This window comes from Hippoglossus stenolepis, chromosome 11, assembly GCF_022539355.2.
Source record: "Hippoglossus stenolepis isolate QCI-W04-F060 chromosome 11, HSTE1.2, whole genome shotgun sequence".
NCBI classification, from domain to species: Eukaryota; Metazoa; Chordata; class Actinopteri; order Pleuronectiformes; family Pleuronectidae; genus Hippoglossus; species Hippoglossus stenolepis.
In genome coordinates, this window is record NC_061493.1 from 13,494,037 (window position 1) to 13,510,004 (window position 15,968).

General features: G+C 39.0%; 1 pseudogene; it reads right to left on the reverse strand.

Annotated features, from left to right (window-relative positions):
• Positions 1 to 3,814: 3,814 nt before the first annotated feature.
• Positions 3,815 to 15,968, reverse strand: LOC124854439 (annotated as a pseudogene).

Consider the following 15,968-nt stretch of genomic DNA (forward strand, 5'->3'; position numbering starts at 1 on the left):
CTCCTCGTTGTTCCATTTGTCTTGTGATTTTGATGTCAAATTAGACTTGATTACATTTATTGGACATATATTTACTCTCATGAAGCTGTTGAATTTAGTGAAGCCTTCACAGAAGCCTGCCTGATTGGAAGTTTTACGTTTTGGTTTCAGGACTGTCTCCATGAGCTGAATCTTTACTCATTGTTAAAACTAAACTAAAAACCCTTGTTACCCGTACTTGAATACATTTAACAATCCTAGTTTGGACCAATATAGTAACTTGCTTATGATCACATAGAGGACTGTTTGTGATCCAGTGCAACTTTTAATCGATAATGACTTGTCATGTTTCTAAAAACAGTCACAGCACAATTGTATAAAGGGAGTCTATATCCTCAAGTTGTGCGGGGGTTTTGAGATGTCTCCTCCACCAGGGGGCAGCAGTTATCGTTGGTTCAGGAGAGGTCCAATCAAAGTTTTTTATTGAGAAATGTGAGCTTTTATTTTGTAGGACTTAAATTTTTAGCATTTTCTGCGTCTGTAGTTTTACAAAATAAATTGAGACTTACTGCAATGTATTTATAATCTATAATCTGAAATGTTTCTCTAAAAAAACTTTGAACATAAAGTTTGTAGTTGTATTAAATATGACCTTATACCAGTACGGATGCTGCTTTGACTGAAGATCTGGACGAGGCCTTTAACAGGTTAGAAGAAGGATGACCTTTAATGAGACACAAAAGGGTCACAAGGTGATTTACAGACATCATATCCAATTTAGATGCAATTCTCAATATCATATTTTAGCCATAATTGTTCCAAAAGCTAAAAAAGTACTTGGATGAAACTGTAAATGACCATGCATGGTGATTATGATAGATGAGTGATGGCATCAGTTGCCGCAGGTCATTACAGCATCACAGGAAACATTGCACATGGAGATTTTTTGCATCGCTTCAGCTAAAATATCCTTTGGGATAATGGGGGCCGTATATCTCTGACTCGGTTATTTTGGGGCATCAAGGACTCAAAGGTTTTGGAATCCCTGTTTAGTACAATAAATTTTCCAGGCCGAGTGAAGAAATGTCCCAGGGCCCCAGATCCTCTGAGACTTCATGACTTCACAAGTTGCAATGTATTTAATCATAAATTCATTTTATTTTATCCATTTTATTTATCTTTTACAGTTTATTTAAAATCCAAACACGTGTGACATCACACCAAAGCACAATATAAATTACAGTGGTCTGAACTCTTCAATAAGAAAACATGTGATTTTTCCTCATCTTATTAGTTTGACTCTAATGAAAGTGTATTAGCATCATTCCTAATTAAGTTTTTTATTTTCAAGTGTTTGTAACTCTGCCTGAATGTGTGCGCTGCAGGTGGCTGAGACACAAAACCCTCACAGCGGATGTCACTTCCTGTTCCTCGGGCCCTGATTGACAACCTGAGATCTCCATGATCCCGGCCCTGGTGCTGCTGCCTGCTGCCCGGGTCATGAGCTGCACTACCTGCTGGGCATCATCATCCTGACAGCTCTGCCCAGCCTGGTCCTCTGGTACTACCACGCCACGCACCGCAAGAGGAGATGACCTCTTCTTTCCTTACTCTGGCGCTGTTCTAATACATGTATTACCTCTTCATCACAGAGATTCTACCGCGTGGGGACGCTCAGCCATCTGCAGCCGTGCACTGTGAATGGGATGATCTCACCATCGGATTCTCATTCACACCAAGAGGAGGCCCAGGGAGCCACACCACCTCCTATCAAGCAGCCAGAGTGAGGAGGTTAACAAGGACTCTACACATCTAATGGATCCATCCAATCAGCGCTCCTCCTCCTCTCCTCCTGCCCTGACAGAAAAGTGAGCAGAGATGCCTGTGTGCAAAACAATGCGACTCCCGCGGCCGGACACTGCCGAACCTGTGGATCCTGCGTCAAGCGTCTGACCACCACTGTGTCTGGTGGGTTGGATTTGATATTATAACATCTTTATACTTTGTATTGTACATTCACACTACATCATGAAAGTGCATATTGAATTCATGACAGATTAGATAACTGCCCAATTACATTAAATAACGTCTTTATGTCTTAAGTAAAGACTCCTACTGTACCCACTGGTTTCTCTAGCCGTACAGACATTTTTGGAGCGGGCTCAAGTGAAAAACTCTTTGCATCCAAAGATTGATTTTTTAAATGAAACTGCTCCCAGCAAAATGTCTTGAAAATGTAAACTTGAACTAGAAAACTGGTAACTGGGATCTGTCTCAGGGCCAACCAAGAAGACAGGGTGTCTATTTGTTTCAGAGCTTTATCAGACACTTTCCTGAACTACACACTGCCAAGAACATTAAAGATGATGAAGCCAGTTTTATAAATCTCTTATACTCCTCATGCACAGTTTGGAACGCTACTGTATTGTCTGTAATAATTTACAACCCCAAAGACAAAAGAATGAATGTATAGAAGTCACTTTTCCTGTTTATTATTCATAAACTCAAGAACTAACCCCAATATACTGTGAGTATATCATTGAATCTATTACCACCAAAACCAGAATAACCCACATGATAGTCTGACCATGGTAACATTCACACTCTCTAAAATGCAACTTATGGGTTGTTTGACTTGCTGCACTAAAGGCTGGGCAGAGTTGATGAGCAGAATACTCTGTTGTTTATGGAAACTCAACAGAAGATGTACTAACCATCTACTCAGTGTTAGCAATTATATTCTGCACCTTCATTTAGCCAATGATCACACCAGAGCAACAAAATACCTCTATATATATATATATATACTCTTTTTGTATTGAAATAACAAGTTATTTTATATCGTATACTGTATTTTTGAATATATACATTTTGACTGGGACCTATTACCACTAAACCAGAATAACCCACATGTCTGACCATACAGTCTTTCAAATGCAACTTCAAATACTACATCTACCGAGTTATTTTAAATACAGTAGGTATATGGAGCTAATATCCAGGTCAGCTTGTCTCGACAGATCTCTTTGTCTTGTCTTGCCAGGTTTGTGTGTTTGTGCTGAGGCGTTGCCGACCAGCTGTGTCGACAGGCAAACCCCCCACAGCTCCCCAACTGCTGACTCTCTCTCGGTGTTCATGTTGACTCTCTGTAGGGGATTTGCGCTTTGTAGCATTTCCTCCTCGGGTAGTATTGGGTCATGATCGGCTCTCTTTCTAATGCCTGGTTGTCCATTAGCACTTATACCGCAAATACATGCCTATGCATCACATCTCTGTCCCATCCCAACTTTTTTACTTTTCGTTACTTAATGTTTTTAGTTACTTTTCGTTACTTTTGTTACTTTTACGCTACTTTCAGTTACTTCTCACATTTTACCTTAATCTAGTTACTTTAGTTACTTAACCACATTTCTAGTTACTACTTTTTGGTTAGTTTGACACATGCTACTTTAGCTACTTTTCATACTTTAGTTACTTTGCTACCACTTCTACTTTGTGTCACTTTGCAAATCGAAATACTTTGTACTTTAGTTACTTTCACACTTTTGAATACGTTTACTTAGTTACTTTAAGTTACTTTTAAGTTACCTTAATTTAAATAAGTAGTCAAATATGCCCAAATAGAATCTTCTTTTTAACTGTTTACTACAATCAATGATTGATGACTTAACACATCAACAAAGTAAAGTACATTTTTGTGTTTATATTAAAAAGTAACTAAAAGTAAAAAAAGTTGGGATGAGATAGAAGATATGATACATAAACATGTATTTGCGATGTACAGAGTGCTGTACCTGGACTGGCTGTAGACACCGGGCAGTAGAAGAGGGAGCTGTCATGACATACTGCCAGACAGATGCTGCACACCAAACTGATCCCATACAGAGGCAGTAACACTAAAGAGGGTCAGCAGGAAACTGCGGTGGCTGTCTGTCCTGTCCAGCAGCTGTTTATCCTGCAACACCTCAACACAAACATGACAAACACAACACAGACCCACAAGACAAAGATCTGTGACCTGCAAGCTGACCTGGATATGTTGGCTCCATATACCTGTGCCGCATAAAATAACTCAGTAGATGGTAGTATTTGAAGTTTATACTTGGAAAGACTATTGAATATTTCCTGGCCAGACTATCATGTGGGTTATTGCAGTTTGGTGGTAATAGATTTTCTCAGTCCAAATGTATATATTCCAAAAAGCAGTATACATTATAAATGCTTGTTATTTCAATACAAAAGAGGATATATATATGGGTATTTATTTATCTGTGTGATGTATTGACTAGAAAATGAAGGTGTAGGATATGGTACTTTAATTGAAAATAGATGTATATGTACATCTTCTGCTGGTTTCATAAGCTGCTTAAGATGCTCTGCTCATCAATACCTTTTTTAGCCTTTAGTGCGAAGTCAAACAACCTAAATTCCCAGTGAGGTATTGATTCTTTATCAGATTAGCTGAGATGTAATTGGTCTTTTTGGACACTAGGGTTATCAGATTGGCAGAACAGAGTAATCTTGCCCATTTCCATGAGAAACCACCCGGGTCTAAGAATATTCATGATGAAACAGAGAGACAAAAAGGGACATGGACAGTAAAGAGAGACAATCACAATTCCATTGCTTTGGTTTGACGGCCCATTCATCACCTCCCAGACTTCCTGTCCAAAGTCGCCTGTGAATTTTTTCAGTTTGTCCAGATCTTGATTGTTGACTGTTGGCTTTATGCTGTCAGAGACTCCTGCATGTCAGACTGAAAAAGAGGGAAGAAATGATATGGTAATAAAGTAGTGGTCGAATATGCATTTATATCTCAGACTTTTATTTCCTTACCATGCATACTTATAGGTTCCAATAGCTTCTCCTGTATATCCATCCAATAACATTTCACCATGCTAAGATCACCAGACAACAAGGAGTCAAGAGGTCGCCCACAATAGCGTTGGGGTCTGTCCCGACGGGCCTCTGTACCTAATTTAGCATCATAAACATCAAGGAAACTTTAACAACTATAACTCTAATACATCACAGTGAAGCACAGAAGGTAAAGAAAACACATACCCGCTTATGGGTTGCTGACTGACCTTCGAACTGGCTGCATTAGAGCATCTCTGACGATGACACTTATGTCTGCTCCAGATATCCTTCTGTCTCTTGCCCAGATGATGTGTCAGAATCACTTGAGGCTGCTGGGAGTCGATCCCAGGTGGAGCTTGAAATGAAAGAGAGGGCGTGCTCTTCAGGCAGCGGGATGTAGATCTCTTTTCTCAAATCTGAGAGAGGGACAGCAAAGTCAGCACAGGCGAATGACAACATGTTTAGAAAATACTTTATAATTAATAATAATAACTCTTCTGATGGCTGAGTCTAGGTCCACGGGATGTTTGGTGCCCTTGAGTACCAGCACTCCGTCATTGTTATTCCCCACACCTGTAAAATAACAAACTAGGTAGGAGACATACTGAGAGTGGATTTGGATCACAGCAAAAATGTAATATTTCAATGCATTTATAGTCATTCTCAACATGAGCTTTAGATAACACAGCCGTAAAATAAAGATAAATAAATATATAAATAAACAAATATATCATCTCAGGTTTCTTTTAAACAGGACCATTCAGCATGCAACACTATGAAGTACTAGAAAGGCGTTATTGTTTTTTATCCAGCAGACTTACCCTGCATCTGAATCCAGGAATTTGTCTTAATACGAGTGGCCTCACTCTCACTTCCGCTTCTTGATCCACACAGTGAAATAATCTCATCGATGAAGATGATGGAAGGCTTGTGTTCCCTCGCAAGGAAAAAGATTCTTCACCAATCTGTGAAGTAGAATGGAAGCTGCACATGAAATCGGAGCATACGGTCTAAGATGGCATATTCTTGCTTGACCCATACTTCTGTGGATTGCTGCTAAAAATGACTCACTACCTTCTCCGAGTCATTTAGAGACGGCTAATGAGGAGATGGAGAAGAACGTTGTTGTTTGCCTCCAGAGAAATAGCTTTAGCCAGATAGACTTGCCTGTGCCTGGAGGTCCAAAGAGCAAAGATCCCTCCATGGAGTTCTCTTTCCTGTTATTCAAACAGAGGTTATGAGCATCTGGCACAACTATTCCATATAATATAGAAAATGTTTACTCTGGGATAAGCTAAGGTGTCTTTCCCATTGAATAAGATCAGAATAACAACAGTGAAAAGGTATGGAACTTGATTAAAGAATAACGCCTCTTTCTCAGTGCCTCCTGGCTCCTTCTAAACCAGCGATACAGCGACATACAAACGGTTGAAGATACTCCTTCAACTTCTCGGCTCTGTCTGAATTCAGCACACTTCGCCCGGATGCAACTTATCACCATGTGTCGCATCTGTTGGAAAAAGCATTTAAAGTTACACAATAATTATTTCAGGCAGCATTGACAATGCAAATGATTACAGACTTGCAAAAACATAGAGGAAAACGACCCATACAGTATGTATTCACTACCGAACATCTGTACTACAATTTCACAAGGCTGTTAGGACCTAGACCTTGTTCCACAGGGTCAAGCTGAGTTGTGGGTGTGTCCTGTAACTTAGCTCTCCTAAATGAGGAAGATCTTTGATGACATAGTACATGTCATAGAAGATTAAAGGAGCCTGTGAAAACACAGTTTCTATACTAGGTGTCAAAATCATTTAGTTATAATACATACTGCCCACTTTGATCTCAAGTGGCCAGACCAGTAAAATCATAGCATAATAACGCATACATAAATTTACAATATTTCTCATGTTTAAATCATTGGTGAAGGTTTTTGGATGATAAAACCCTATTTTAAGGTCTTTCTACAATAAACTAGAAACATAAAGACTAAAACCTGGGTGACATCAGCCCACTGTTTATCTGCCTGGGCCTCCTCTTCTGCAGATTCTCGCTTCGTGACGTCAAACGCGTCACAAAGGAGGCAGCGAGCGCTTGCCTCCGGAGCAGATATCGCATTTACGCTGTTTTGAAGCAATTACTGGATCGATTAAAAAATTACAAAACGTTTGTACTCATAAACCTCCACATTTGAGACATTCTGATTCACAAGTGTAAATCGCTACTCTTACTTTACTTGTTTTACAGCTCCAGGCATGCTCTAACATACGTATGACCCCAGTGGACTGATTAGGAATATAGCTACTTTTATAGAAATGCAATTTATGTCTTTCAATTTTCATACTTAGCAAAGCCGTCATCCGGCGGGCTGAGCTGAATTTCTGCGGCCGGCCGTGTATGTTTGACACCCCTGCTCTATACCATAATTATATGCCGCTTTTGTAACATCTGATGCATGTTGTATTACATGATAATAATGTGTGGGCACTAGTGAGAAAGAGAAATATATAATACTAACTAGCTGTTAGTTAGCTAGTTTCTTTCTGGCTAGCTAACTACAGCTGGATCAACAAAATAAACTCGAAATATAACAGTATATACTAAATAGACTGATTGATATGCATTTGAAAATATGCTTACTTTCTTTATCCAGAGTGTTAGTTTGGCAGGTCACAATCATTTCAGACTTACAGTTGAATTCGTCAAGTAAAGATGCTGTCAAGATGGAGGGGAAGATGAGGAGGTAAACTGTTGGTCTTGATTCTGAGTCGGTAATGATGCTTAGGATCGTAATCTTGTTCCACAGGGTCAAGCTGGACAGGTGTGTCCTGTAATCTAGCCTCCTAAATGGAGGAAGACTCCTTTGATGACACAGAAAATGTATAGTAAATTTATGAAGCGCCCTACGTGTCAAATGACGCTTCCACGCGGCGCACCGTCAAACGACGCTTCACGCGCGCACCCATCAGTTCTCACGCCAGGAGACTCTCCTGATCATAGCGGCACTGAAAGCACATTGACAACAACTCCTACAATGCAACGTTCCGATACCTTGTTATTGTCGAATCCGTCTCAGCTAGCAGCCTCGCCCCTGAGCCTACCGTCTTGAGTCAGAACTTATACATATATTTATTTGCCCTGGATCACAGTAACGAGGAAGATGATGAGTTTCTCCTCATCTACAAATGATGTGAATGTAAATTTATATACAGGTAAATTCAAAATAAAAATGAATACAAATGAAAAATTATTTAAATTCCTTAAACTATGAAGGAGATGGAAAATATATTTCAACAATTTCTTCTTTAGAAATAAAAGCAGCCAAAACAATTTTTTGTATCTATTATGATAATATCATTTGTTTGTCTTTATATAAATGTTAGTTACCTGTTTGCATTTTAAAAATCCAACTTTGACTATAATAACTCCATCGACCGGCATTGAAATATAATAGGTTCTATAGTCCAGCATATGTTGCATGTTTGTACATTGCAACAAAGGGAAAAAAGCCACACCTGCCTAACCAGTCACCAGGTGTCAACTGCAAGATAAAGTACAATAAATATCTACTTACCCAAGTGTGAAACTCCAGTCCAAATGACTACCTCTGGCTTTTCTTGACATAACTTATAACTCTTATTTACATGAGATGGAAACAAAAAGAGAAAATCGTATGCACCTCTTCACAAAGAAAGACTGAAGAGTTGGCTATAAATTTTAGATATTTATATAAAAATGTTATTTGCTCCCTAACAAGTTTCCGGTACACCTTATGAGCTAAAGAGTACAGCTGTGAATAATCTCTAAAAGAGCTTATATAAAATGTGTGCAAGTATTATACATTTCAGTTGTAGTGACAAAGCACTATATAAGCAGTATGACCAATTTAGAAATAAACCTAAATTTAAACAAAAAAAAAGCATTCGTAGCTTTTCAGGAAGGCAACATGGTGCACACTGCTACATGGCTACACATATCTATGCTTGGAGATTGCCTCGTTTTTAAGGTATGAGATAATGACGTTTCACCTGGAGCCACCAGTGTCCAGCTTCAACATCTCAGGATTTTAAATCGAAATTTGCAATGTGACTTAACTTCATAATTTGAAGGGCTATAGTTTGTATTACATGGATAATTAGCAAAATGTGGACAGGGAGGGAAAAGAACAAACCATGAGCTCAGGGACAAAGTGACCAAAGCCCATCGACTTGCATAAAACAAAAGTAACTAAAGTAACTAAAAAGTAACCAAAAGTACGAAAGTAACTAAAAAGTAAGACCTAAAAGTACAAAAGTAACTAAAAGAATCTAAAGTACAAAAGTAACTAAAAGTACAAAAGTAACTAAAAAGTAACTAAATGTACAAAAGTAACTAAAAAATTGGAAAGCATAAAAGTAACTAAAAAGTAACGTATAACTAAAAGTAATGAAAGTAATCAAAAAGCAACTAAAAGTACAAAAGTAACTAAAGTACAAAAGTAATTTAAAAAGTAACTAAAAGTAACTTAAAAAGTAACTAAAAGTAATAAGTAATCAAAAAGTAACTAAAAGTACGAAAGTAACTAAAAGTAACTAAAAAGCACAAAGTAACTAAAAAGCAACGGAAAGTACGAAAAGTAACGTAAAGTAACAAAACTAAAAGTAAATTTAAAAGTAACAAAGTTACAAAAAGTAATAAAGTAACTAAAAGTAATTGAAAAGTTATAAAGTGATCAAAAGTAACTAAAGTAACGAAAAGTAACTAAAGTAACGAAAGCTGCAGAAGTGAATTAAAAGTGAACCAAAAAGAATAAAAGTAACAAAAAGTAACGGCGCAAATTCAAAGCAACTAAAAGCACGAAAAGTTACGAAAGTAACGTGAAAGTAACGAACGTGAGGGTGCGCTATGACCCTGAAATCAATATTAATATATGGATGTGTTCAGCTGATTGTAATCAGTAGGTCAGTAGTCTGAGCTGGCTGATAATGCAGCGAGTGGATTTACTAAAGTACTTTGCCTATGGCGAATCAGTAGGTGGCGCCATGACACTGAGGAACATTACTACATAGAGCTGTTCAGGCTTGGTCTCTGATCATGAGAACAGTTTGAAGTGCATAGGACAATGCACACTGGACTTAAGGGGACAACATCGTCTCCTTTGGCGAAGGATGAACCTTTATGACGGTTTGATAAATGTCACACTTGACCATGGTCCAATGACTTGACTGTTTTGAGCTGTAGGCTGTAAAGCAGCCAGGAGCAGTTCATCAAAGTAAAACATGTAACTTCCTGCAGCCAGCAGGTGGCGCTGTGATTTTTAGAATAAAACCATGTAAATAACCATACAGATTATGATGAGATGATGGACGCATCAGCTGCCGCAGGTCAGTTTATGCATCACAGGAAACATTGCACATGTGGGAGATTTGTGAACAAGCTCACTAAAATATCCCTTTTGGGAGAATGGGGGTCACATTTCCTCTGACTCTGCTATTTTGGGCATCAAGGACTCAAAGGTTTTAAATCCTGCTTTAGTACAATAAACTTCAGGCCGAGGAAGAAAAATGTCCCAGGGCCTCAGATCCTGAGACTTCATGACTTCATGTTGCAAATGTATTTAATCATAAATTCATTTTATTTATCCATTTATTTATCTTTTTACAGTTTATTTAACCAAACATGTGACATCACACCAAAGACAATATAAATTGTGTCTGACCTTCTAATAAGAAAACATGTGATTTTTCCTCATATCTTATTATTTGATCAATGAAAGTGTATTAGCATCATTCCTAATTAAGTTTTTTTATTTTCAAGTGTTTGTAACTCTGCCTGAATGCAAAGCGCCTGGGGTGGCTGAGATACGAAACCTCACAGCGGATGTCACTCCTCTGTTCTCCGGGCCCTGATTGAAGCAACTGGAGATCTCCATGATCTCGGCCTGGTGTGCTGCTGCCTCTGCTGTCTGGCCGCAGCTGCACTACCTGCTGGGCATCATCATCCTGACAGCTCTGCTCAGCCTGGTCCTCTGGCAATTACTACGCCCATCGCACTGCAAGAGGAGACGCACCCTTCTCTCCTTACCTGGCGCTGTTCTTTCTGGCCTACATGTATTACCTCTGATCACAGATTCTACTGCGTGATGCCAGCCATCCAGCAAGCAGCACTGTGACTGGCTGGGATGATCTCATCGGATCTCTCATTCACACCAAGAGAGGCCTAGGGTTTCACACCACCTCCTATCACAGCCAGAGGAGGAGGTTAACAAGGACTCTACACATCTTAATGGATCCATCCAATCAGCGGCCTCCTCCTCTCCTCCTGCCCTGACAGAAAGTGGAGCAGATGCTCTGTGTGTAAAATAATGCAATTTCTACGGGCCGGATACCTGTCGAACCTGTGGATCCTGCGCTGGAGCGCCTGACCACCACTGTGTCTGTGGGTTGGATTTGATATTATAACATCTTTATACTTCTTTGTATTGCATTCACACCACATCATGAAAGGAATATTGATCGCGACAGATTAGATAACTGCCCTGTAATTACACAACAACGCTTCATGTTCTAAGCAAAGATCTACTGTACCACTGGTTTCCTCAGGGCCGCAGTACAGACATTTTTTTGGAGCGGGGCTCATGAAAAACTCTTTTGCATCCAAAGATTGATTTTTAAATGGAAACTGCTCCCCAGCAAAAATGTCTTGAAATGTAAACTTGAACTAGAAAAACTGGGTAAAACTGGGATCTGTCTCAGGGCCAACCAAGAAGACAGGGTGTCTATTTGTTTGTGAGCTTTATCAGACACTTTCCTGAACTACACACTGCCAAGAACATTAAAGATGATGAAGTCAGTTTTATAAATCTCTTTATACCTCATGCACAGTTTCTGAATTGTTTCATTGTCTGCAATAGACTTACAACCTCAAAGACAAAAGAATTAAATGTATATAGGAGTCACTCTCCTGCTTCATTATTCACATGAAACTCAAGAACCAACCCCAATATACTGTGAGTATACTGAATCTTATTACCACCAAATCAGAATAACTCACATGATAGTCTGACCAGGAAATATTCAATAGACTTTTAAATGTAAACTTTATATGGGTTGTTTGACTTACGCACTAAAGGCTAAAGGTATTGATGAGCAGAATACCCAAGCAGCTTATGGAAACTAACAGAAGATGTACTAACTATCTATTTTCAGTTAGTACTATATCCTGCACCTTCATTTTCTAGTCAATGCATCACACTAGATAAATAATACCCTTTATATATATATACTCTTGTATTGGAAATAACAAGCATTTTATAATGTATACTGTACTTTTGGAATATATACATTTTGGACTGGAATCTATTACCACCAAACTAGAATAACCTACATGTCTGACTATAATAGTCTTTCAAATGTAAACTCTCCAAATACTACATCTACTGAGTTATTTTAAATACAGGTATATGGAGCTAACATATCCAGGTCACTTGGGTCTCACAGATCTTTGTCTGTCTTGTTATGCTAGGTAGCTGGTTGAGGTGTTGCTGACCAGCTGTGTCGACAGGTGAAACCCCCACAGCCTCCAACTGCTGACTCTTCTCTCGGTGTTCATGTTGACCTTCTTTTCTGCATGGGATCAGCTTGGTGCTTTGGCAGCATCTGTCCTCGGCAGTATGTCATGACGGCTCTCTTCTCTACTGCCCCCGTGTCTACAGCCAGTCCAGGTACAGCACTTATACACTGGCAAATAAGGCTGCCTTATGCATCATAATCCTTCCGTCTCATCCCAACTTTACTTCTGCTACTTCTAATGTTTTAGTTACTTTTCGTTACTTTTGTTACTTTACGTTACTTTTAGTTACTTTTAGTTACTTTACTTTAATTTTAGTTACTTTTAGTTACTTAACGCTTTAAGCATTTTTAGTTACTTTTGGTTAGTTTACGTTTACGTTACTTTAGTTACTTCGTTACTTTTAGTTACTTTACGTTACTTTACTTTACTTTTTAGTTACTTTTGTAAATTTAGTTACTTTGTACTTTAGTTACGTTACTTTTAGATATTTACTTTAGCTACTTTGAGTTACTAGTTACTTCCAATTTAAAATAAGTAGTCAAATATGTCTAACAGAATCTTCTTTTAACTGTTTACCAATCAAATACTGATGACTCCCATTACATCAATGTAAAGTAAAGCATTTCTTTTGTGTTTATATTAAAAGTAACGAAAAGCAAAAAAGTTGGGATGAGACAGAAGATATGATACATAAACATGTATTTATGATGGCAGAGTGCTGTACCTGACCTGGCTGTAGACACTGGGCAGTAGAAGAGAGCCGTCATGACATACTGCCGAGGACAGATGCTGCAAAGCACCAAACTGGGCTGATCCCATACAGAGGCAGCAACACCAAGAGGGTCAGCAGGAAACTGCGGTGGGCTGCCTGTCCTGTCCACAGCTGTTTATCCCAACACCAACACAAACACACAACACAACACAGACCCACAAGACAAAGATCTGTGAGACCCAAGCTGACCTGGATATGTTGGCTTCTCCATATACCTGCTGTATATAAATAACTCAGTAGATGTAGCATTTGAAGCATATCTGAAAGACTATTGAATATTTCCTGGTCAGACTATCATGTGGGTTATTGTAGTTTGGGTGGCATGAGATTCCCAGTCCAAAATGTATATATTCCAAAAGTACAGTATACATTATAAAAATGCTTGTTATTTCAATACAAAAAGAGTGATATATATAAGGGTATTTATTTATCTGGTGTGATGCATTGACTAGAAAATGAAGGTGTAGGATATGGTACTAACCTGAAAATAGATGGTTACATCTTCTGTTGGTTCTTAAGGTTGCTTATCTTGCTCATCAATACCTTTAGCCTTTAGTGCGTAAGTCAAACAACCTCTAAATTCCCCAGTGAGGCATTGATTCTTTATCAGATTAGCTGAGATAATCTTATCTTTTGGACACTAGGGTTACCAGATTGGCAGAACAGAGCAGTAATCTGTTTATTTATGAGAAACCACCCGGTCTGCACACTATGATGGTGAAAAACAGAGAGAGAGACAAAAAGGGACAGGACAGTAAAGAGAGACAATCACAATTCCATTGCTTTGGTTTGACGTGCCCATTCATCACTCCTAGACTTCCTGTCCAAAGTCACCAGAATTTTTTTCAGTTTGTCCAGATCTTGATTGTTGACTGTTGGCTTATGCTGGTCAGAGACCTCTGCATGTCAGACTGAAAAGAGGAAGAAAATGATATGGTAATAAAGTAGTGGCTCGAATATGGTTTATATCTCAGACTTTATTTCCTTACTATGCATACTTATAGGTTCCAATAGCTTCTCCCTGGGGACATCCATCCACAACATTTCAATTGCGCTATACTACCAGATGAACAAGGGTTTTACAGGTCAGTCCACAGCGTTGGGGTCTGTCCTGGATGGCCTTTGACTTCCACTTTACCATAAACATCAAGGAAACTTAACAACTATAACTCTAATACATCACAGTGAAGACAGAAGTGTGAACAAAACACATACCCGCTTGAAGTGGGTTGCTGACTGGACCTTTCGAACTGGCTGCATTAGAGCATCTCTTGACGATGACACTTATGTCTGCTCCAGAGTATCCTTCTGTCTTCTTGCCTAGAGGAGACAAAACAGAATCACTGAGGCTGCTGGGAGTCGGATCCAGGTGGAGCTAAAATGAAAGAGAGGGCGGTTTTCAGGCAGCGGGATGTAGATCCTTTCTCAAATCTGAGAGAGGCTATTAGTGCAAAAGTCAGCACATGCTAATGACAACATGTTTAGAAAATACTTTTACAGACTAATAATAACCTTCTCTTCTGATGGCTGAGTCTAGGTCCACGGGATGTTTGTGCCCCGAGTACTAGCACTCATTGTTATTCCCACACTCAGGTACAACAAATCCAGGGTAGGATATACTTGAGAGTGATTTGGATCATGAGTGTAATGTAATATTTCAACATTTACAGCCGCTCCTCAACACAGCTTTAGATAATACAACAAAATAAATGATAAATAAATATATAAATAAACAAATATATTTACATCCAGGTTTCTTTTAAATATAACATCCAGCATGCAACACTTAAGAGAATATCAGAAGTTACAATAGCTGTTTATCTCAGCAGACTTTACCTGCATCTGAACCAGGAATTCTGTCTTAATACGCCGGAAAGTGGCTCACTGCTCCGCTTCTTGATCCACACAGAAATAACTTTACCCATGAAGATGATGGAAGGCTTGTGTCTCTCTTTTGTGGCAAGGGTAAAAAGATTCTTCACCAATCTGTGAAGGAATGGAAGCTTTCAGGACATGAAATCGAGCATACTTATTCTAAGATGCAGCATATTCTTAAGCTTGACTCCATACTTCTGTGGATTGCTGCCAAAAATGACTCACTTTTCACTCTCTCCGAGCCACGAGACGAGGTCAGACGAGGAGATGGAGAAGAACGCTGAGTTGTTTGCCTCGTGGCAACAGCTTTAGCCAGATAGGACTTGCCTGTGCCTGGAGGTCCAAAGAGCAAGATCCCTCCATGGAGTTCTCTTCCTGTTATTCAAACAGAGGTTATGGAGTATCTGGCACAACTATTCCATATATTATAGAAAATGTTTTCATTTGGAGTAATGTTAAGTGGTTTTCCCATTGAACAAGATCATCACCAGTGAAAAGGTATGGGAATTTGATTGGAAGAATAACGGCTTTTCAGTGCCTCCTTGGCTCCTTCTAAACCAGCGATACAGCGATACAAACGGCTGAAGATACCCTTCAACTTCTCGCCTGGTCTGAAGAATTCAGCACACTTCGCCCGGATGCAACTCTTTTATCACCATGTGCTTCATCTGTTGGAAAAAAAAGTACTTAAAGTTACACAATAATTATTTCAGGCAGTATTGGACACGAAACATTACAGACTTGGCAAAAAAATTAGGTGAAAAACACCCCATACAGTATGTATCTACCACGAACATCTACTATAAATTTCATAAAGGCTGGTTAGGACCTAGACCTTGTTCCACAGGGTCAAGCTGGAGTTGTGGTGTGTCCTGTAATCTAGCTCTCCTAAATGAGGAAGACTCCCTTTGATGACATAGTACAT